The following is a 22,667-nucleotide window of genomic DNA, read 5'->3' as shown; positions in this document are numbered from 1 at the left end:
GAAGAGAATTAGGGCCAGGCATAAGAAAAAATATTTATATTTTGCCTGTCGAGATTAAAGTCGACATGTCGAAAATAAAGTAATGAGATGATGGACCAGAGGAGTTTACTTTTTTCTCAAAAATTCGACTTTATTCTCGACATGTCAACTTTATTCTCAACAGGCAAAATATTGTTATTTTTTCTTATGCCTGGCCCTAATACTCTTCCGTACATACTGCATATGAAAAGCTTTGATTTTTTTTTTTTTTATAGTGTCACTTTTCTTTCAACACTAGGGGGAGCTCTCCTCAAACAAATGACCTTAGTCATGGCACAGAGCAAAATGTAGCTCCTTGGTTTCCTTAGTTTGTTGAAGACGCATTAGAAATAGTTGTGTGTGTGTGTTATTGTACACTCGACACTGATTAATGCTTATTAATAAGCTTGTTGTCTCACCTTAAATCTGAAATGAGAAATCCCTCCTTTTATTTAGTGTACTGTGAGATGGGTTTGGACTTCCAAGTGCACTTATCCTGTGTACAAACTGAGATCTCAAGGCTGTGCAGTAAACCGATGGCAGGGCTATTATTTCAGACTTTTCCTAATCACATGTTTAGAGTGGAAAGAGCAGAGATGTGCCGAGTTTAGCTTTTCTCAATGAAAAGAATCCTGCTTCAACACTCATTCCAGACAAAGTAAAACACCCAGTTTTGTGATGTGAGATTAGTTTGGTTTTAATGAGCAATATGCATTGTGGACCATGCTCCTAGGATCAAGGCCTAACAGTGGGGACTGTCTCTAACTACCAGTTTTGAGAAAAATGCTCATATTGAGCAATGTTATCAGTATATCTAAAATAAATAGTTATATCTATTGGTTTGTATGTTGAATCGCATCTCTAACACAATACGACTAATACCTTTCAGATGTTAATATATCTTTATAACCTATACATTTGATCAGTATTTAATGTATGAGCATATTAAGAGAGACACTAAAGTTAAATGGGGTAACATGCTGTTTTCAATTGCATTATTCATCGAGGAGGGGAACAAACTCCTCCTTACGAGCCTTCAGAGTTTGAATAGGACGAAAACCGGAATTTCTGGTTCACATTAAAGAGTAGAACATATTATTATTATTGTTATAATTATTGTATTTATAGGTAAAAAAGATGAACTCAAAGATATCCTTATGAAAGTTCTCTTGATATTTCTCATCTGAAGCAACATTTCAATAAAGCAGCAAGTCGATCAGAATCAAATCTTACCGACTTTCTAGAGCAGGGATTTTATTTCTGTCATCTGTAACTGCAGATGATCATGATATCATGCAAATGATCTGAATTTGCGAATAAAGTTTTCCCTCAGATAAATGTTGCATTTTTCATCAAAATCCAGTGAAACGCTGAGTTTCTTTCCACCTTTGTTAAAACTCAGTCTGTATTCAAGCATCAATACTTTTGTTCAGATTCGAATTAGAATTGTTAAATCTTTTTCTGTAAAAGTATCTTTCAGAAACCAGTTTGTTGTAGAGGTACTAAGTTTAGCATTTCAAATTGTCTGGTATGGGAATATTGTAAGTGCTTTAAAAAAAAAAAAAAAAAAGCCAGAAATCATCCATCTTCACACGTGACAATCTGCATTGTTTAAAGTTTGAAGCATCTTAGTCCCTCTCGCCCTGTGTTTCTATTTATCTCTCAACCTGTTTGTTTGTGCTATAAAACAGGACACCCAGTCAGCTCCAGTGAGATCCACCTCATGGATCATTTTAAATTTCCTGGTAAGCAGCGGATGCCATTTATTCTTATTCTCCGGTGCTTTCAAGTTGAGTCAAACAAGCATCTGACTCTTCTCTCATGATCAGATCAGTCCCCTGTAGTACAATAAAGTTACTTTGGCTATCTGCCTGGGGTTTTATCTTCTTTGTCCCTTCTTTTGACTCCACCCCAGAGAGTGCAGAGAAATCAATAATAATTGATTTTACATGGAAGGAAAAGGAGGTTAGAATTCAGGGGAAAGACTCGGCGAAGACAGAGACAGAAAGGTGGTAGCCGAGAGGTGAAAGACCCCGACATTATATGCATGTGCTAACGCAGATAAAGGTCACCAACATGAACCTGTCTGTAATAACACATTATAAAGGGTCTCGGCCTCACAGTTACTAAGGTCTTAGATGAAATAAGAAAAATGAAAGTGCCTCCACGTCTTATCATCAACAAAAAGAAAGGCGTATTTATCTGCAGCCAGTAGTGGAGAGAATTACTAAAATAGAAAAATGAATCAGCTGTATGTTTAGCTTTTAAACACTACTGTGATTCTGCTTGATGTTCACTTCCAGTGTAAAAAAATGCATCAAATCTTAAGTAAAATCTAAAGCTGTACAATGAGTACTGACATGTGAGGTTCCTCCTATTGCAGACACTTAGCTGTTTGTTTTCTCACTTTTGCATGCTTGTTCATTTGTTATTCTTTTTTCCCCCTCAAAGAACAGTCAGCCAGCCTTCACAGCATGGATTTCAAAGCAGAAAAAAAGACTGCAACTGACTTTCCCCACAGAGGGAAAGAAGCGTTTGATTTCTATTGCAGGATTCTTCTGGGGTCCGGAGGGTCAGCGCTGCTGACAGTTTGGAGATTGATGGTTGAGATCTTTCCCAGGCGGAACGATGTTGGACAGCATGATCAGTGATCCAAGGCACCGGTGGAGCAGGGCGGAGGTGGGGCAGCTGCAGATGTCATGTATCTCACAGGGAACTGTGTGTGTATGTGTGGTCTTTGTGCTGAAGGCCATGTCTCCCACCCATTGTCAGGGCTGCTGAATGGTACTTAGTACTTGAAGACATAGAACTAAGCGTCACCTGGGGATCCATCAATGGTTCAAGATGAGTAAAATATCAAAGAAAAAGGTAGGCTATTTTCCCTCTTTGTCCTCTTTGTTTTCTTTTATTGATTTTTCTTTTTTTTTATCATATCCCGCTGTCATTTCCTCTCCTTCCTTATCTCGTGTTTTCAGACAAAACAAATACTCCGAGATAACGCTGAGATAAATTGTCACTTTTCCAGATTTTGATCAGAGCCATCCAAACAGTAAGTTGATTTTAATATAGATGTGTGCACACACAGGCATCCAATCACAAGGGTGCCGTGGCCTTTTGCTTTCCTTTTTCTTCTCTTATGAAAATAGCATGGTTAAAGAAATTATTTGCACAGTGTCACAATGGAGATTTAAAAAGTTGATATAAGCTGGCACGGTCAAGCTCCACTTCGGGGTGTGTGTGTGTGTATGTCTACACGGGAGCCGAGCATGTAAACATTGTGACGTAGACTTCAGATGCTTATGGCTAAACTTAGAAACCTAACGTTCATCACATAGAATAAATATCCTATTTTTCTACATTTGTCCGCATACTTAGATAAAACACAGTTGAACCCATTTGAGTGCAAGGCATGGACAGAATATCTCTTTTGCATTTGTGGTCAGATGTATTTGCATACATCTCTAGAATATCAGAAGAACATAATGATTGAGTTTGTGGACTGTTTCTTCCAAAGTAGGGTACTAATCTTGAATAGCAGAACTGGCAATTTTACTGCATTCTCTGGACGGCAACATGACCTCATGTATGAAATATCATGGTAATTAGCAACAAAGCATGCATTTGGGAGCTGTGGGGAGATTTGGAAGATGCCAAACATCACATAACATGTTTAAAAAAGACCTGTGGAAACACACGATTGAGCAAAGTATCAAGATGTAAAAGAATAGTAAAAGCACAAACAAACAAACATACATACATGCACAAAAAAAACAAAACAGAGTTTCTTCACAAGATTGCAACAGACAGCACAGCACCACAGTTGATCAGGGTGGTCATACCACAAATCAAGTAATGAAATCAAATCAACCACTGACACAGCAGGATTAAAGAATTCATCTGGTGTCCGGTTGGTCAATCAAACAATTGGCCTGGAGAGACAGTAAACAGGACTAATGAGTGCACCAGTTCTACACCCAGCATCCTGTACTGAAAAGCTCCCTGTCACTGTCACAGAGTGTTGCTTTTATTGCTCATTCGTTTGCAAGAGAAAAATGCAGCAATCACAAAAACGACCAAACGCTGCAAACTTCAAAACAAATGCAAGAAAAAAATGCGCTGCAAACTTCAAAACACAACGGAAGTTCGCCAGGCCACTAGGGGGTCTCGACCTGTGGGATAGGGGATCGACTATGGGAGATCTACCACATTAAAGCAATACTATGTAACATTTCTACCTTAAAGCTGCCGTCGGCAGGTTTTCAAAATTGCGGAAATTCGAACTGATACAACTTTCAGGTCCCTCCCCCAACCTCTAACAAGCTCCGAATCACCCCCCAAACCCCTCCCCCTCTGTGGACGAGGTTGTGCACGTGAGTTCACACCAGTGTGAGCGCACACAAGCTGGGGCAGACTCACGCTCAGCAGCGTGTGCACAAGCTGTGATTGACAGATGGGATTCCTCCACCCTAACTTGATTGGTTAAAAACAGCCGGGAGCACTTGGTTTTTGCAAGCATGATTACAGGCTTCAGAGGGAGCTACAGATTTCGTTATTTTTTCTAAACAGCCTATTTAATATTCTACTTCCAGAATCCCATGACAGTTCAATCTAATATGACTAAAAAAAGTTGCCGACCGCAGCTTTAAAATAACAGCTTGAAAAAAATTGTGCGGCTAGAATGAGTTTTGTCTCCTATGCCCTTCGGGGGTCTGAGTTGCAAAAACTGCGCTATGTAACTTTGCTGGACCGGTCCGTTAGCGGCCCGGTAGCGGCCCGGGAGCTGAGCGGAAGTACTTCGACTTGCTTTCTGGCACACCTACCGCAAAAACAAATAGACCCCTCTTACGCTCCCAGGTACATTTTGATTACTCTTACCTTCTCGGTCGACATAGCTTGCACCTTCTGACTCCTCGCCGGTTCGTCAACAAACGTGAAACGTGAAAGCGAAAGGGTGTTGTATTTACGACAGTGTAAACATACATTACCTCCAAGCCTGTAGGGGGAGCTCCATAGGTGGCTTTTTGAGAAGTTACATTGTATCGCTTTAATGAAAGAGAAGAAAGTCAAAAGGTACATTGTCATTTATGTCTTTTTTAAACACTTGGCCGTAATATTTTACTTTATTATAGAAGACCAGCGGAGTTATGTCGCTATAATAAGGTAAAAGATTACGGCCAAGTGTTTAAAAAAGACATAGGCCTAAATGACAACGTACCTTTTGACTTTCTTCTCTTTCATTAATATGGCAGGTCGAGACCCCCTAGTGGCCTGGCGAACTTCCGTTGTGTTTTGAAGTTTGCAGCGCATTTTTTTCTTGCATGTGTTTTGAAGTTTGCAGCGTTTCTCTCTTGCATGTGTTTTGGGGTTCGCAGCGCGTGTGCTCCGCTCGTTTTTGTGCTTGCCGCATTTTTCTCTTGCAGCGTTTTACTGTTGGATTTGTTTTGCCGTTTGCAGCGCGTTTGCACGTGTCGGCCACCGTATATATGTATTGGTTGTATTTACTGAAAAAGATAAGAACAGTACAGCAATACATGTAAAGGTTTGCAGAGAGTTTAACAATGGCACTGAAGAATTCCCAATACCCTTTTCCTTTTCTAATTTATTGCTTTTTTTCTTTTTGTTTTTATCTAACCTAAGATTATATCCTCAACTTTGCTTTGAAAAATACAGATTACTTGATTTGGAAAACAAATGTTGCATGACTCTTTATGTTGTGCTTTTCCACAGAAACAAAGGAGCCACATTTTAAAGAGGCATGCCTTTGAATCCTCTTTATCATGATACATGGTTTCGTGAGCATGGCGGCTACTACGAATATAAAGCCACAAGCCCCCATAAGCTGTTTCACCATTATTTATTTATGAATGAATATTTTCAAACTGCAGTAACATGTCCCTGAGCCTTGGGAAATGGTCTAATATATTTGTTAAGCTTGGTTTGGGATTCTTTATTGCCTGTCACATCTCTAAAAGTAGCACTTTGTCATGTGGTTTTATTTTATTTTTCTCTTTATACCCCACAACTTGGAGAATCTGCACAACTTAGTGGATGATAGTTGAGCTCAAAGATCGAAATAAATGTCTTCTTTGTTTGTTCCTGAAGGTGCTGCATTACACAAACTGAAATAAACACTTACGGATACTTGTAATAAACACAAATGCAAATGCACAATCTTTGCATATATCTGTAAATCTGGCAAGTGACTCTTAAAACATGAAAAAAATGATGCATTGCAGCTCTAAAACAGAACCTTCTGCACTGAAGATGAGTGAATTTCTGCTTAAATGGAGTTTGAAGGTAATTTGTCATTTGATTCCTCCAGCTCTGTTTTTGCACATTTTGAAGAAAGTAGTTGACAGAGATGAATTCCATTTTTACTGTATATTAGTAAAATACCTCATATACTTCGTGTCCATCGGTCCTTGAAACCTGACCATTAAACACAATCATGAGCACACACTGAAGCAGTAGACAAATAAAGAGGGACTTTTTGAAACATTAACTGCCGTTGTTCTTTTATCTATATACACCATTTTACTTGTGAAAGATACCTTTTAAAAAGAGGCTAGACCTACAGATTATCTTTCTACAATATCGCAATGAGTCAAATTTGCCAGTCACCTAATGGCCTCGTGTCGCAGTCATGACAAGTTTCAAATAAGTCCACCTCTCTGCTCTGCTCATTAGATAAAAGAAAATACTCTATCACATTTCCCAGTGTGTCCTTTTCACCAATGAGAATAGCAATGAACCTCGCAGAATAAATTATATATCACCATTCATTTTGGTTACCATTTGATGCACGTTTGAGCTGTTTTGAGTCCAAAGAACCTGACTAATGACTGTACTCACAGTGCTGTAATGAACAAACCAAGTACTGCCTTCAGGAGATAGCAACACCCTAAAACAGAGCTGTGCTCCAGCTGCTGCTGTGTCTAAAGCTTGCAGACAGTTTTTTTTGTGAGTCATAGTTTTACCTTTTCTTTTTAGTATTTAAAATGGAAAACAATTAGAACTCCTCTCTGCAGAATCACCCCCTTAACATGGTGGAGGGGTTTGAGTACCCCCGTGATCCTGAGAGCTGTGTTGTCAGGGGCATTAGGCCCTGGCAGGGTCTCCCACAGCAAATTGGTCTCAGGGGAGGGGTCAGATTCAAAGATCTCAGTGGAGCGTCACCAGAGAGTTAGTCACCTTGCTTGGAAAAAGAAAACCAGAGGCCAATCAGGGGGTTAACCTTAACCCAAGCGGTGTTTGTTTTTGGTCTTCTGTTTTAGTTATGTATTTTTCATTACAAACACCATGTTTGAACATGAGGCTCCATAATTGTACCTGGTACCAGGCCACCTCAGGCCTGCGGCCATATGTCACTCAGATGAGACGAGGGGCAGAGCTGTTGATCGATCACAACCTGGTGGTGATTTGGATCTTTGTTCCAACCCTCAACCTTCTGGAGGGAGCTTGGAGTAGAGCTGCTGCTCCTCCGCATCAAAAAGAGTCAGCTGAGATGGTTCGAGCATCAGATTTAGGATGCATCCTGGTTTAGGATTTTTGGGCAACAGGAAGGAGGCCTCGGGGCAGACCCAGAACATAATGGAGGGATTACATATCCCAACTGGCCGAGGATCACGTCGGGATCCCCCAGACGGAGCCAGAGAGTGTCATTGCGAAGAGGGACGCCTGGGTTTCCTTCCTGAACCTGTTGCCTCCGTGACCCGACCTCAGATAAGCAGAAGACAATTGATGGATGAATGGATAAATAGCACAGTATTCCATATTTGTAATAAATGCTAATTTACGGCCCAAGTTAAAAAAGGAATATCATGCAATCCACATTTCTGCTTAAAAGCAAACATTTTAGATTCTCAGGGGATGGCATCAAATAGAATTTAATTTAGTGAAAATACAGGAGATATTTTACTTCTAATTTTGCATATTTATTTTACACAGAAATGAAAGGTTTTTATTAAATTTAAAGAGCCCAAATGTCGTCAAGAGTCCATTTTGGTGTTGCTGTAAGGGATGAGGTGTCGCCTACAAGTGCAGGAGAACACACTCTGCAGTCAGCTTCTCGTGAAGTAAGAAATGTCAGCCTTGACTCTGGGGCAAGCTCCTTAAGTCTACCTCTATAATTATGATGTGAGGAAAGCCATTAATGAATAAAATATCAAACTGTGCCTCCAGTATGTAAACTTGGAAACCCAGCGGCGACTCACGAGGATCTTAAAACTCTCACTTTCATGCATTTTTAATTGGCAGTAAAATAAAGGCAGAGGGAAAGAAAACAGACCAAAATGAACTCCACAAAAAGCCTTTACATGTAATGCAGAGGCAATTTACAGCAATTTAGTGTGGCTGGAATCGAGCATCCTCCTCAGGCTCCTCTTTTATTTTCATAGAAAATTCAGTGACAGTAATGAATCATAGTTAAGACCGTACTGCAGTGTAAGCTTGCAGTTTATTAAACAGTCAGCAGCTCATTGTTTTTGATCCTTGGGAATGTCACTGTAATAGATTACAGTCCACAATGTTGATATTTGTCTCTGTACGATCCCTCTCTGGCATTCCTTCTCCTCCACCATTCACACTTCATATTTCTTCACACTGGGCTCAGAGGAAAAAACAACAGCAAGCAAACTGACCCAAGGAGTCATGCTTTGGAATGTGAATGCGCTGACCTTGTCTTGTGTTATCCTCTTGAGTGCTGAAGTTCTCTGTGTCTGAAGGCAAGAATTTAATCACTGCCTTCTTTTGTCTCTGAAACAGGTTCACGCTGACATTCTGGTGAAGGACAGGAAGATATGTTTGGGCAGAGTTATCAGGACTAACACAGAAGCAGAAGACTTTTAGTCTTCCCTGACTTCATCATTTATTGTCAGACAACAGATTTTTCTACCTGGTGCTGACATGAAACCATTCTATTTTATTTTTTTGAGCATCTGCCTTTAATGCTTGAGCAATAAGTCTGGGATTCTTTTACAGGAGGTACAATTTATTTGCAAAATTTGATTGTTTCATTAAAATTGAAAGGCTGTATATCAGTGTATATACTGTATTTATATCTCACAAAACTTATTCTATATAGTAAATATATTACATTTTTTTAATCCCCTTTAGCCATTAAGCAGGTTGGTAAATGTAGGAAGTATGTTTTTATATTAGCCTTAGATTATTAAATGCCTCAAAACCATTTGTTGTTCCCTTAATACTCACATGTATGAAAAATGGATGTGGGAAATGTACTCCTTTATGTGCTCTCTACCAATTAGTCTGACATCGACGTGTTCAATGTCAGTACATTGTGAAATGTAGTTAGGTCATCCTTTTGGCATTCTGAACCCAGATATACCTGGGTATACTATTCTGATCTAGAGCACTTACTTAAGTATATAATTACAAAGGAATGGAAACCAGACACAGGACACAAATTAGCAGCATATGACTGAATATTATGTCTGTTGTAAATCTCAGTTTTTGCAGTAGCTGGTTTCTCTACATTTTCATCTATTTTGCATTTTTACATCTATGATATCAGTGTCATCTGACGAAGACTGAAAATAATGTATTACTTTTTATCATGAAAGCAGCTGATGGGAATCAGCTCATTTAAACAGTGTAATGTCTAAAATGTGACAATATTTTTATGAGAGATAATCTGCTATTAGGTTATTAGAATAAAATAGACATTGTTTTACATTGCCCTCTTCACACATGCCGACACACTTTCTTGAGGCCTTGATAAAATATCTGTGGTCTGCTTTTGTCAAAATATCACAAAAACAGCACAAAAGATATATTTTATACAATGAATTTACATCTGTTACCATCATCCTGTTTTATCAAATCAAATCAAATCAAATTTATTTATATAGCACATTTCATGTACAAACAGTTCAAAGTGCTTTACATAAAATAAAAGCATTGCAGCAGGGAGTGCAAGAAGCATTAAAAATACATAAAAAAAATATAAAGAGAAACAAATAAAATCATTTAAATGAATTTAAAAACAGGCAACAGTCTAGATAAGTTGAAAGATATTTCATGCATAGACACATGAGAAAAGAAATGTCTTTAACCTGGATTTAAAAATGTCTACATTTGGTGAAAGTTTAATCTCCACTGGCAGTTTGTTCCACTTGTTTATATCATGGATGATCCACTCACTCCACTCCACCCCTCTCTTCTGCAGGGAGGGACTGGCTCTTTCAGAGATCAGGAGTCATTATTACTAAGTAAATCTCTTACCTTATAACAGTGAAAATCAGTGTTCAAATAAGAAGCCATTGCTTCATAAACTTAGTACAAGTGCAAGTAAGCCACCAAACCTCCGGTCCCCATCAATTTCTAGAACTTCACCAGGACTAACGTTTAAAGAAAATTCTGAACTTTACAACAGGACCAAATTGAGTAATGGAATTCTTTGGAAATAAAGCTTACCACAGATTAATCTTTTTTAAAATATTCACATCAGAGAAGTGTTGAACTCCATTTGGTCCCATTTGTGTTACCTTTTTGTCATTTTTTCCTGATAAATATCCTAGAGACAACTTATTTATTTTGCACTGTTTGTAAATGGGCTGTCTCTTCTCGAACTGAATTTATTAAGATTTTGGCTGATTCTGACATGTGTGTGAAATAGCTCAGCGGGACATTTGCAGCCACCAGCTGCCCATTTTTACTCCCATCTTTGGTGAGAGGATCGAACATGGTTCAGGACAAAATGTGTCACAGATTGCAAAGCTGTATGATGAACAATGAAGCTCTTGCATTATGTAACATGCCAGCTGCCTCCCCACAGCTCTCAGCAGGGATTTTCTTCTGATAACATCCACAGTGGAGAGTTGGCCAGTCGAACTGGTCCAAGTTGGTCAAAGATTTATCTGTAGTACACCAAGGGGTCTTCGATGAAGAAACTGGAATGGTTGCAAAAGAAAAAAAACAGTAGCGAGTGACTGTCGGTTATGTGTTGCACATTGTGTCTGTTGTGAGGTGACACAAAGAAAAAACACTTTTAGGATGTCGTTTTCAAAGGTGATAGACATCGTTTTTGAGCCAAATGTGTGGAAACAATGAGGCAGGGTTGTTAAGAAAATTCAGTTTTGTTAAAGGACATTTTCTTTTTTGTGTCGAAGTGAAGAAAAATTTAAGCCAGGAGCCAAAAGAAAAAAAACAAAAACATATAAGAACGGGGAAAAGAATGCAGCAAATTCTGTGAAAGATTTGAAAAATCCCATATCATGCTGTGACTCAAAGCAATGAGAGAATGAAAATAAAATCTTTGATGAGATATTTTCTTTCTCTAAAGCCATGGTACTGAAAACGACTTTATTCAAAAGCTCTGAAAAAAACAGATTGCTTTGTATAATCAAAAGAAATATCTGATTGGTTTCTCTCTCAGCACTCTCATGTGTAATCTCATATTCACTTTAGACAGAAAGGACAACTTGAAGGTGAACCAAGTAAAGTGTTCAGCAGCTAAAGAGTTGTTAGAGACTAATGACTAGGTTGTGTGTAGACTTAACTTACATGTGAATGATGTTGTTCTATGAGTGCTCAATGTGTCAGCAACTAGTTTGCCATACTGATTGTTGACAGTATAAGATTTTACCTCTTCTTTTCTGCATTTCAGGGTGATTTACAAGACTTATACAAGACCAGTCATGTTTTCCCTGCATAATGCATGTTGGACCAACATATGTGAATTACAATATACTCAGAATAGGTGCATTGACTTCACTGTGAGGAATAAGCGATCTGAAAGATAAGGAGACTTAAATGCCCACCTGACATGCAATAAAAGTGGCTTTATTAAGTGTCTTCATATCCTGATCCCCCTATGTCAGGTATTATCAAGCCTACAGAAAGAAAGACAGTCAATCCCCTACCTGCTTTGCTCAGCATATGTGAGTGCAATCTAAAAGCTGCTCCTCTAACTGAGACAGAGCATCTACAGAGCCCTGTTCCTGGGGGCATATAATTTCCCATTTCAGCATATTGGCCTCTGGTGTAATTAATCTTAATTTAGGGGGCATGAAATGGCAGGAAGGGGTGCTGTAGTAGGTTCAAAGACTAGTCTGCTGTCAGGTTGGACATTACTGTGGTCTTTTAATAAAGGGGAAATTGAGGAAAAGAACACAACTAATTGTCAACAAGGAAGACAGAAAGGCTGCAGTGAAAACCTGCAGTCTGACTGGATCTGGGTGGATAGCGAATTGACAATAAGCCAGTTTCAGGCTTGCTGACTCCTGTGACAGGGTATTCCCCCCCAAAGACTGTAAAGCCTTATTTAGTCTTTTTCAGCTGAGTTGACTGTATCATAAATTGCTACGTTTTACTGTTTCCCCAAAGAAAATAAATACATTTACATTGCTTATCACCATAACATCCATTAAAGGTAACAGTGTGCTGCAGGAGTCACCATCAGGTATTTGAATTACCTGCGGCTTGAGGGATGCAAAGGAATGCTAATGAGCAAAAAAGCTTGAAATCACTGAACAGATTTCAATCTAGTTCTCATTGAGTTTGGGAATGGTGGCAGAGATTTTTTTTCTATTTGAACTGGGATTCAGTTGCTCAGTAAAGCCACATCCCCCATCTTCATGCAGGATAATGAACGTTTTTTTTTAATGCTCCAACAGCTATTAGGCTGATCCTTTCACAAGACAGCAGCTGGTTTTTACTCAAGCACAGTCTTAGCTTCAAGCTGAAAATCCCTGTAACGTGTCTAAAATATCAAGTAGCTCAAAACTTGCAGTAATTGCACATATCTGCAATGAAGAACTTTCTGTTATTTCATGTGAATGATATGCGGGATGTGTCGTATTGGAGATATTAACTTCTCACCTCACTCAACCTCTTTCTGTCTCGCCTTCAGCCCACCCTATCTAACTCCCCCTTCTTTCATCTCTCATCTGCAGCTCTTGGCTGATCTGCAGCCATCTTTGAAGTCGCTCTGGATCACTAAGACGATTCCTTGCTCAGCAGCTATGGCTGAACTGAACCTCATTCTGTGCTGCAGTGTAGATGACAGCTGAGTGTGTGAGATACCTATAGTTTTATCCACGCATTCTCTATGGCAGACTGATAATACATCACAGTTCAGTGTATAGAACACTTAACCACTGGAATCATGAATAAATGTGTATTTTCAGGTGAGAAAACTTTTTCTTCTATGAAGGTCAAAGTAGAAAGACTGTTTTGTAAACTGGGAAGAGATGGTTTAAGTTATTTGTTTTATTTATTCATGCAGATGGTTGAATACTGATAAAGATCTTATGCATGCCAATCCAAACCAGATAAGCCCTTATGTCAAATCAGAGTCTTGATTGTTATTGTTCTGATAATTCTGTTAACACAGGCTCAGGAGTATTTTTAATATTTTCAGATTAAAGCAGCTTCTGTCCTTTAACACTTCTGGTTCAGCGGAAGTGATGGAATACAATTATATAGGCAGCAGTGTGTCTTACCCCTTAAGACCTACAGTATTTACTAAAATCATTCTAAATCTTAAACTTTTAAAATCAACCTCTTTACAATGAGACTTTATGTTCAAAGTTTATAGACTTTCCAATGACAGTTCTTTAAAACTTTAATTTATTATTTAGAGGAACAGAATATGTGAATAATATGAATATGAATGATACATTTTCAAAGGAGGTTTTAAAAAAAGAAAGAAAAACAGAAATCAATGCAAGTTAACTTGGCTGCTATTTTATCAAAACATTGAATGTCTGCATACTTAATAATGAATACGGAGCACAGATGAAGCTACTGTGAATGAAAAGCTGTTCGTAATCTCATCTGGAGGAAGACTGTATCAAAGTAAAGAGAGATTTAGTGTAATTATTCTTGATGCATTAGCTTATAGTTTGAGATTTGCCTCACTGTCAGCTGTACCACTCACAAGCTAAATTGCATCATTAAACTCAAACAGGTTTCATCATTTTTGCCTTGAACTGAAACTACTCAGATTTCACAGTACAGCCGCTGGTCTTAATCTGGAGTCCAATACTACATAACAACGACAATCATTCAAGCTAATGATCATGAATCTTTCAATTACGATCAACTAACAGACAGTATTCAATCCTGAAAATACTCAGCAATTACTGGGTGCTGCAGTGTTTCATAGGAACACATAAAACATGTTGCTTTATACTTTTGATAAATCATGTCATCAATACATGATTCTGCTCCTCTGTACAATACCCTGCACTCATCGCTTTATATTACATAGACTGATTACATAGACTCTTAATGAAACATCAATGATACGGCAACATGAGTCTACTGAACATACAGTGCTTCATATTAGACTTCTTGTTTGTCTCAGCTTTGTACTTTCTTGTTTGTTTTCAGTTTCATTCTAACTAAAAGAAAGGGACCTGTCAAACATTTGCAAAGTAATATAGAATAAATGCCTCTCACTTTGCAGCCTGTAGATTGTTAGGCAATATTGTCAATCATTCAAACTGTCTGCAGTTTCAATCGTATTTGTAACTGGATATCAAAATGAAACTTTCTGCTCAAAATCTGAATTTAACGTGGACATTTAAGGTATATAGGTTAGAAAATTTAAATAAGAGCAGAATGCAGTGAACTATGAATCATTTAAACATTTTAAATTGAGAGTTGAAGAGAGCCAGTGCATCAGATATTGCCATCGAGAAATGTTATTGTTTTTCTCAATGGATAAATCATTTGGAAGTAAAAAGGAAAGTGGTTTAACACTCCAGCTGATATGCTGTCTTGGAGCTATTTTCAGCTAAATATATGGCGTAATTTAGTGATGGTCCCATGTAGCAAATGATATTGTGTTCATAAATGTTTTTATTCATCTAAACATGTATGTAGTTGTAGAACATTTACAATCCATCTAGTCAGTAAATGGTCTTGCATGAGTATTTCATATAAGAAAAGTGGTGCTTTACTGCAATAGCTCTTATTACCTCTGGCTGCCCACAGAAAGAGTCACATACTAAATAATCTATAAATGCAGGTGCATCTGTTAAGTGCTACTGCACTTCTTATAAATGCTTCAGGGTAAGTCAAGACTGAATTGTTACTGTTATCTTAGTCTTTCCAATCACTTTGATCACACATTTCATCAACAACTGCATAAAAATACGTCATAGCATCTGTAGTATTTGACTCCCTTTTATGTCCACTAACTATCATGAATGAGTTTAATGGGTCATTTGTGGGTAGTAAATTGGGAGGTTAATTGAGTCATTTAGAATAGTACTTAAATTATAAGCAACTATATAAAACCAGAAATGCTCCATCATTGCGTGTTTTGTTGGTTAATTAAGCTCAACTCTGACCATTTGCCTCTGGAAGTTCATATAAGGATGATGGAAAGGATGATTAATTTCAAAACCAGCAAAATCTTTCTTCAACAGTGAAAAAGTATCTTACATTGAACCTCCTGCGTTGAAACTGACCCTTACTGCTGAGTTCTTGTAGTCATTTCATATGAAGAAAAAAAAAAAAAATCCTCTCCTTTTTGCCACAGAACTTACAAGCTTGTTAAAATGTCTGCCCACCTTTCCCAGTCTGGAGATTAATATTGGGGCTGGAGGCTAAGTATTAAGAGTTTTCAGCCACTACCAAGGCCACTTTTCATGCTCTCTGACCAGAGAGGGGTGACACGGTGTATGGCGCAGAGGTCTGTGCACTTCATTCAAACCCTTACAGCATGCTCTGTCCTCTCAACCTCTGGATTCCTCTCCATGTGCAGCCCGGCTTTGAGGATGCCAATGAGCCAGGTGAGAATATCCTGGTCGTTAAAGAAAAAGAAGAAACACAAGTAACACATAAAATCATCATGCAAAACACTCCACTTGTGCAATCAGAAGTGTGAAGCCAGTGCAAATGAACAGCTTGTGTGAGGCTGGTGTTCTGTCAAAGTGCTGCTTTCTGATTCCTAAAGCTGAATACTCTAATTGTTTCACCAAGTCAGTTTGTGCAGGGACATATAAATATTCAGCGTCACTTTCAGTGTATCTGCATCTACCAGATATTCATTTCAAACCATGACTAATCCACTCTTCTCTACATACACTCGCGCAACATGAAAGTTTTGGTGACCATAATCCCATTCGAACTTGATTTGAGTTAGAAGGTAGTTTATTTTGTCATTGAATGGCTCAAACGTAGTTGTTTAGACATTTTCACTCACAGTAAACCAAGGGGTGAATGGTGGACAGATTGTGGAGTGGATTTTCAACTCCTTCTGGCTGTTCCATTGTCTGGACATGCTGATCAGTAATGATGCAACTGCCAAGGAGTTTTCCAGAGCCCCATTGTTTCTTGACATGAGAGGACTCAAGGTTCTCTCACAACAGAGACTGCCTGATTCCTCGAGCCCTGAGAAGAAACCCAACACACTTTAACTAGGTAACTGCATGCAGCTGCGTGGAATTTAGTCAGATTAACCTGAGAATAGTGACTAAGGAAAAACTTTCTCCAAAGACGTTATAACTCATCCACTTTTTAATGCCAGTCTGGGTAACTGCTTTAGCTACTAGATGATATTATCAATGACAAAATTATGCTGAATTCTTTGAATCTTCATATTCAGTATGATTTGTACACAAACATGAAAGTAAACGTACTGTAGTTGTATCTCACAAATCATTTGACAGGACACACTTTACTAATATTGTGTTTTGTGAAAAGTTTGAGTGTTCTCAAATGTACTTTTTCCCCCCTGAAATGTGCCTGTCAGAAATACCTGTGTGTATTCCAAAATGTTGCTATGTTTCCTTGAATGTTCTTGTGTAGGCATTAGTTTCACCGAAGTGATGCTGGTGTAAGAGGATGTTTCAACACATGCATTCATTCATCTTGTCCACAGTCAACATCAATTGCATTTAACATAGCTAACATTTGCTGATGTTAAACTGTCTATTCAAATTAACCAAAAAATGTGATGTCTACACAAGCTAATATAATGTTCTCATCTCTGACTAAGAAGTTCTAATTTTTTCTAAAATGTTGTTCTAAAGTGTCCCAAAGGTAGAATGATGAGTGATTATACTCAACCCCAACTCTGTACTTAAAATCCTTTGTTAATGCTCATCCACCGCTTAAACTAAATCCTACACATGCAGTACTGACATAGAGTATATATTGTAAGCGTCGGCAACGGCTGATTGTACGTGCAGATAAGAATACTGAAATAACTCTCAAAACACCCTCAAATTAAATCACTTTCACAGCGCTTTGTATGATATCACCTAAATCTTCTCCCACTTCTGACAAAAGAAAATGTGATTGTTCAGGAGAGCTGTGTAAAATGGAGCTGCGGTACAGGAAGATGACATGTTCCCTCCTGAAATTTTGGGTGAAAACTCATACTCTCTTAGCGGATTGTTTAAATGCAGGTCTTAAAGCAGTGGGATGTGGTTTTCACTTGCTTGATGTTGCTGAATTATAGAAAAGGCAGGAATGGAATTTCAATAACAATTTCTGACAAAGTCCATCAAGACCCAAGTGTTCCTTTCAAGCCCAAATATAAAAAATGCTGGGATGTTATGAAAGAACAAAAGAAAGTGCATGAACCCAAAATATTTGATGTGCAACTGTGTGAGAAAATCATTGAAATGTTTAAATGTTGGTTTGTGCTGTGTAACATCCCATGATGAGACAGAAACCCTGACCAAAAAGTACACATTTTTGTAGTCCAGGACAGTGTATATATGTGTTTATTTTCTGACTCTAACCATGTATGTTTAGTGTGTAACCCCTAACCGTATACTTTTAACTCCTGATTGTAACAATCGGTGGGAGGGGGTGAAGTAGAAGCCAATCAATGAAGTAGAAAAGTAGTTAGTGTGAAGAAAATGTATTAAGTACCAGATTTGAACAAGCAATCTCTCAGTTGAAAGTTGAGGATTTGTTGCCAACCACCACCCCGATAGCCTACGGTCATAACTGTCAACATTTTGAAAGAAGACGTTGGGAAAAAAATGGAGCTGTATTGCAGAAGGGACCAAATGAAGCAACATTTTTAACCCTTTATTGTCAAATTGCCATTTGTTTTTCCATGGACCAATGTACGTATTCGATTATCTGTCATGAGTTTGTGTTACATTTACACTTCTGTGTTGGCAGCATTAATGCATCAAAGTACAATGAGGTTTTATAGCAACATACACCTTTAAGACCACATCTTTTCCAGGGGCAACCCCACATTTTTCAACCATATTCTGCTCACATTACAAAGACGGGGCTGAGGAAGAAGTGTCAGCAGTCCTGACCTGACCCCAGCAGAGAATATGTGGAGAATCAACCCTTTACTTTTGTTCACCACAAGATGTTTTACAGCAAGAATGGGACAAAATAACACCTGGAATGCTTCATCACCTGGTATCTTCATCACCAAAATTTATTTTAGGTGTTACAAGGAATTAGGTGTTAGAAAGACTCAGAACATTACGATGTAGAAAAAGATTTATGCAAATATATTTGGACTTATATATTTACAAATAAAGGGAAGTTGATCAGAAAAATTAAGATATTTAGGATTTTATACATTTTAATTTTTAATTTTTTAAATTTTGTATATACCGCACAGTCCCTATTATTTCTGAAAGATCAGTGTCTCCATAATTTTAAAGACACAAAAAGTTTGTCTTCTGAATGGATGAGTTTCAGTGTCTCAGATATGTAAAATCGCCAATACAATCGTCATCTTTTATTACACTAACTGCAGCCATGAGTTGCATTGCATCAAACCAACAGATTTATGCCTCAAACTGTCAGGAACTGGTGGCTGTTGAAAAGGAAATGCCTTAATAATTGTTCAAAAACAAGCGAATCCCAGGAGATGCTATACTGTACAATAAGGGAGTAATTAGGATTTTTCTTGGCATTGATAATGCAATCACACATTTTATGACAGGTTTGAAAAGTTTCTTAGAGAAGCCTGAAGCACGAATAATCTTTGAACACATAAGATCAATTGTCTCCAATGATCAAAAACCGCAGTGCTGCAATAATTCCCTTTGAAGTTTAAGGCAGAGCTGCTGAAGGCAGCTTCTGATTTCAAACACTGCTGATTCAGTGACATTTTATATCCCTCGCAGAGCATAATCAGACTCTAATCTTTTTCTGAATATTACAAGTTTAGCATCTTACAAACACTGCCTTGTCCATTTTTATATGCAGTAGGTACGTTATGTTAGTAGTGAAAAAAGAAATCTACTTTGAGTCTATGTTTTTAGTTTTATAACATGTCTTTTTAAGAGTCTGAAAGTATCTTTTCAAGGTGCAGGTGTGATAGATGCGGCAGCAATGTACAGTGCTAAATGTAACAAAGCAATGAAGGAACCTGTGTATGAATGATCAAAGAAGCACACAAGTGATGGAAGAGCTTTGCTGATAAGTAGAAGATCTGTAGATCTTCAGAAGTAACTCCCATAACCCCATATTTCAAACAACTTGATAACAAAAATCTAAATAACCAAAAATGAAAGACCCTTTTTGTTCATTTGAGCACCCCTCAGCTGCTGTTTGCTGTGTTTACTGCACATAGGTGATCGCAAAAACACCGACTGTGAAATCTTCAGCAAATTACACAAAAAAAACACCAGCACCATCAATTACTGCTCCACTGAATGTATCTATGAAAATATCAATTTTACTTTCTGGATGAAGAAACCTCTAAAAAAAAGAAAAAAAAGAGGAAACAAAGTAAAATAAGATAAATGAAAGCAGAGGAAATAAATAAAGGGAATTTGTGAAAAAAATCCTTTGCCTCTTGGGACACTGGATCCAGAACAACAATGTCAGCATTTCATGCTGAGTTTAATTCCAGTGTGTTATCTATGACAGGGCAGGCAGGCCAGCTCAAGGTCAGCAAATGGGAAATTTAGTCTGGCAGTCAGTTTGAAAGTGGGATGAGACTTGGACTTACAGTGTGAAACATAGGTTGCTATAATTTAAAACTAATCTGTTTTAAAATCATCTCTACCAAAGCGAAGCTCTTGCTTAAAATGCAGCTCATGTCTACGTAACTGGAGCTTTCTCTTTGGGTGCTCATCAGGCTCTCTGAGCAGCAATGTGTGTGACCTTTACATGATGAACCGTGTGGGGCTACAGTTCTGACATATCGTTTTGTCTTGGGAGTCTTTGGCAAAGAGGCTGAATTCTCTGCCGCACAAGAATGCACAACAGAGTTCTGGGGTTTTTGAAAGGCCACTATCCATTCTCAGAACATTTAACAGGCAACTATAGGACACACTGGTTGCTTGGCCCCATGAATCATATCTGCTCACCCACATCATTCCACTTTATTTGCCCTAATGTGTTCTTAGCTTGAGGGAAGAGAGAAAACAGTGAGCTGTTGTCACAAAACAGAGTTGTCCGAGCTTGGCTCTAATTTATTTTGTTTGTTATCCTTTTCCCGCTTGACTGCTCTGGGTTTTGTTAGGGGACCACAAGTGTATGTTTCCTTATAATGGTTGTTGCTGCACGTTGCATTACAGCATACTGGCGGCTGTGGATAAAAGACTCAGATACTTGACCAAAATGCGCCATGTGAACATTTTCAACTCATTTCACCTGACGAGAACTGTTGTTTTGGATCAGTTCCAGGATTCAGATGGTGCACTTTTCAGGTCCATAGGGTTCTATTATGGTGTCTTTGTTTGAGTTACTGTACAAAAGAAGAATTGCAACTATGAAACTGGACTTTTATACACTGTGTCCTTTTCCCGATGAGCCCATTTTGCTTTTACTAGGCAGCCTCTCTGCAAAGTTTTACCAGCTTTAGCAACATATTCACTTTCCCAACTCACACATATAGATGCTTGGTCAGACCCCTCGGTGTAACATTTCGACACACAGTATGATTTTCAACGTGCAGGGTATTCTAATATGCTCCACTACAGGAATTAACTGAATTTTCTCTGTGCATGTTTACACTGCTGCAGTCTTCTTCTCTGTAGCAACCCGACAAACAGAAAATAGACTGTGGTTAACTTTGTTAAAGGTTGTATTTTCGCATGTTTCGCTATAGGTAACAAAGTTCTTTTGGAACCTTTCTAAAGAGAAATGAAAAAAAGTCAAACAAATACGAAAAACAAAAGGAACAACTACTGTACTTGTACTTTTTCAGACAGCAAGCTTCTCATTTTATACTCTACACGGAAACATGACACTGCATAAATGCTTGGTAAGTGTTGGGACTGTGATAATTCATTGGCTTTGTTTCATATTTCACGTCATCCTCCTAAATACATCTTTAGATGCTCAAACTAGAACTCCTCCTGGAATAATTTTGTAGACAGCCAACAAACCCACTGAACAAACAACATTAGCCACAAAGCTGCTGAGAGAATTGTGTTTTTTGGATGTACATGACTGATCTGAAATCAGTTTTGTGTGGAAGTAAAAACTCAGCAAAAGCAAAGTGCTCAAAATTCACAATTCAGAGTGATGGGGTTTGCATCTTATTCCAGCTGCCATTGTGCAAGAGACAGGGTACAACCTGGACGGGTCACCAGTCCATTGCAGGGAATGAATGTACTGCATAAGTGACTAAATGTGTAAACAAATAAATGAATGAATACTTTAAGCAGTTACATATTGAGGTTCAGCAGTCATAGCCAGAAAAATTAGGCTGTGAATAAGTTGTTTGATTGCTACTGCTCTAATGCTCAAGTCTCTGTTTTAAAGCTATTAAGCGTATCCATTCATCCATTTTAAAAACAAGAACCTTTAAGACTTTAAAAACACATTTTCTTTTGAAATTTATTTTCATGCCAAACTAACATGAACTAGTGGTTTGAAAACCTTCGAAACATTATGAAATCTTTGGATCATAGGAAGTTGACGGAGGTGATAGTCATGTGGTTTGTGACCTCGCAAAGAAAAAGAAAATAATGTGCCGTCCTTGAATATTAAAATGCCTTCAGAGCATTTTTTTGTTCTCGTTCTTGCTGCCAGATGCAGCACACAAGTCATCTATTTTGAGTGAAAGAAAAACTCATTTCGAGAACCTTAGCTTCAGCTCCTTGAAGACGTGTGAAAGCGTTGGCGAATACAAAAGACGATGACATTCACTTCAAACTCAAGCAATGATTTTAGGTTGTGTCAAAGTAACAGCGCAACGTCCAGAAACAGGAAACATCAGTAGCTAACACAACAGCACGTACTCGGTCTCGACGCTTTGTGGTAACTCATCAGCTAGTCTTATTGATTGCACACAGTGTTTTTTTTTTTTTTTTTTTAAATCCACACTGAAGGTGTAGTGGCAAAATTATGAAAAGTCTGCTTCAGTCTCAAGAAAATCCAGTAAAAAGCTCTTGCTCTGAAGGAGTTATGTTTCCTTTCGAGGAGAGAATTTATCTACCACAGAGTTCAGAAAGGTGTTTGTGAAGGCCATGCTATTCACTGGGCAACATGCTCAAATGAATGACTCAATATCTGAGTTCATTAATCACTGCTTCTTAGGGATAAAATGTATCACTAAGTTCAAAAGATATTTCCTGTGAGTTTATTTTCTTTTTTTCATGCACACATAAGCAATGTTTTTAACTGTTGATAGGGAACTATTAATAATTCAGCGCTCTGACATCTTTGAAGCTGTAAGACACAAAGGCTGACAATTCCTGTGGAGCTCACTGTAAGTCCCAGTTATGTCA

Source organism: Odontesthes bonariensis, chromosome 21 (genome assembly GCF_027942865.1).
Source record: "Odontesthes bonariensis isolate fOdoBon6 chromosome 21, fOdoBon6.hap1, whole genome shotgun sequence".
NCBI classification, from domain to species: domain Eukaryota; kingdom Metazoa; phylum Chordata; class Actinopteri; order Atheriniformes; family Atherinopsidae; genus Odontesthes; species Odontesthes bonariensis.
Note: the sequence above shows the minus strand (reverse complement) of the source record.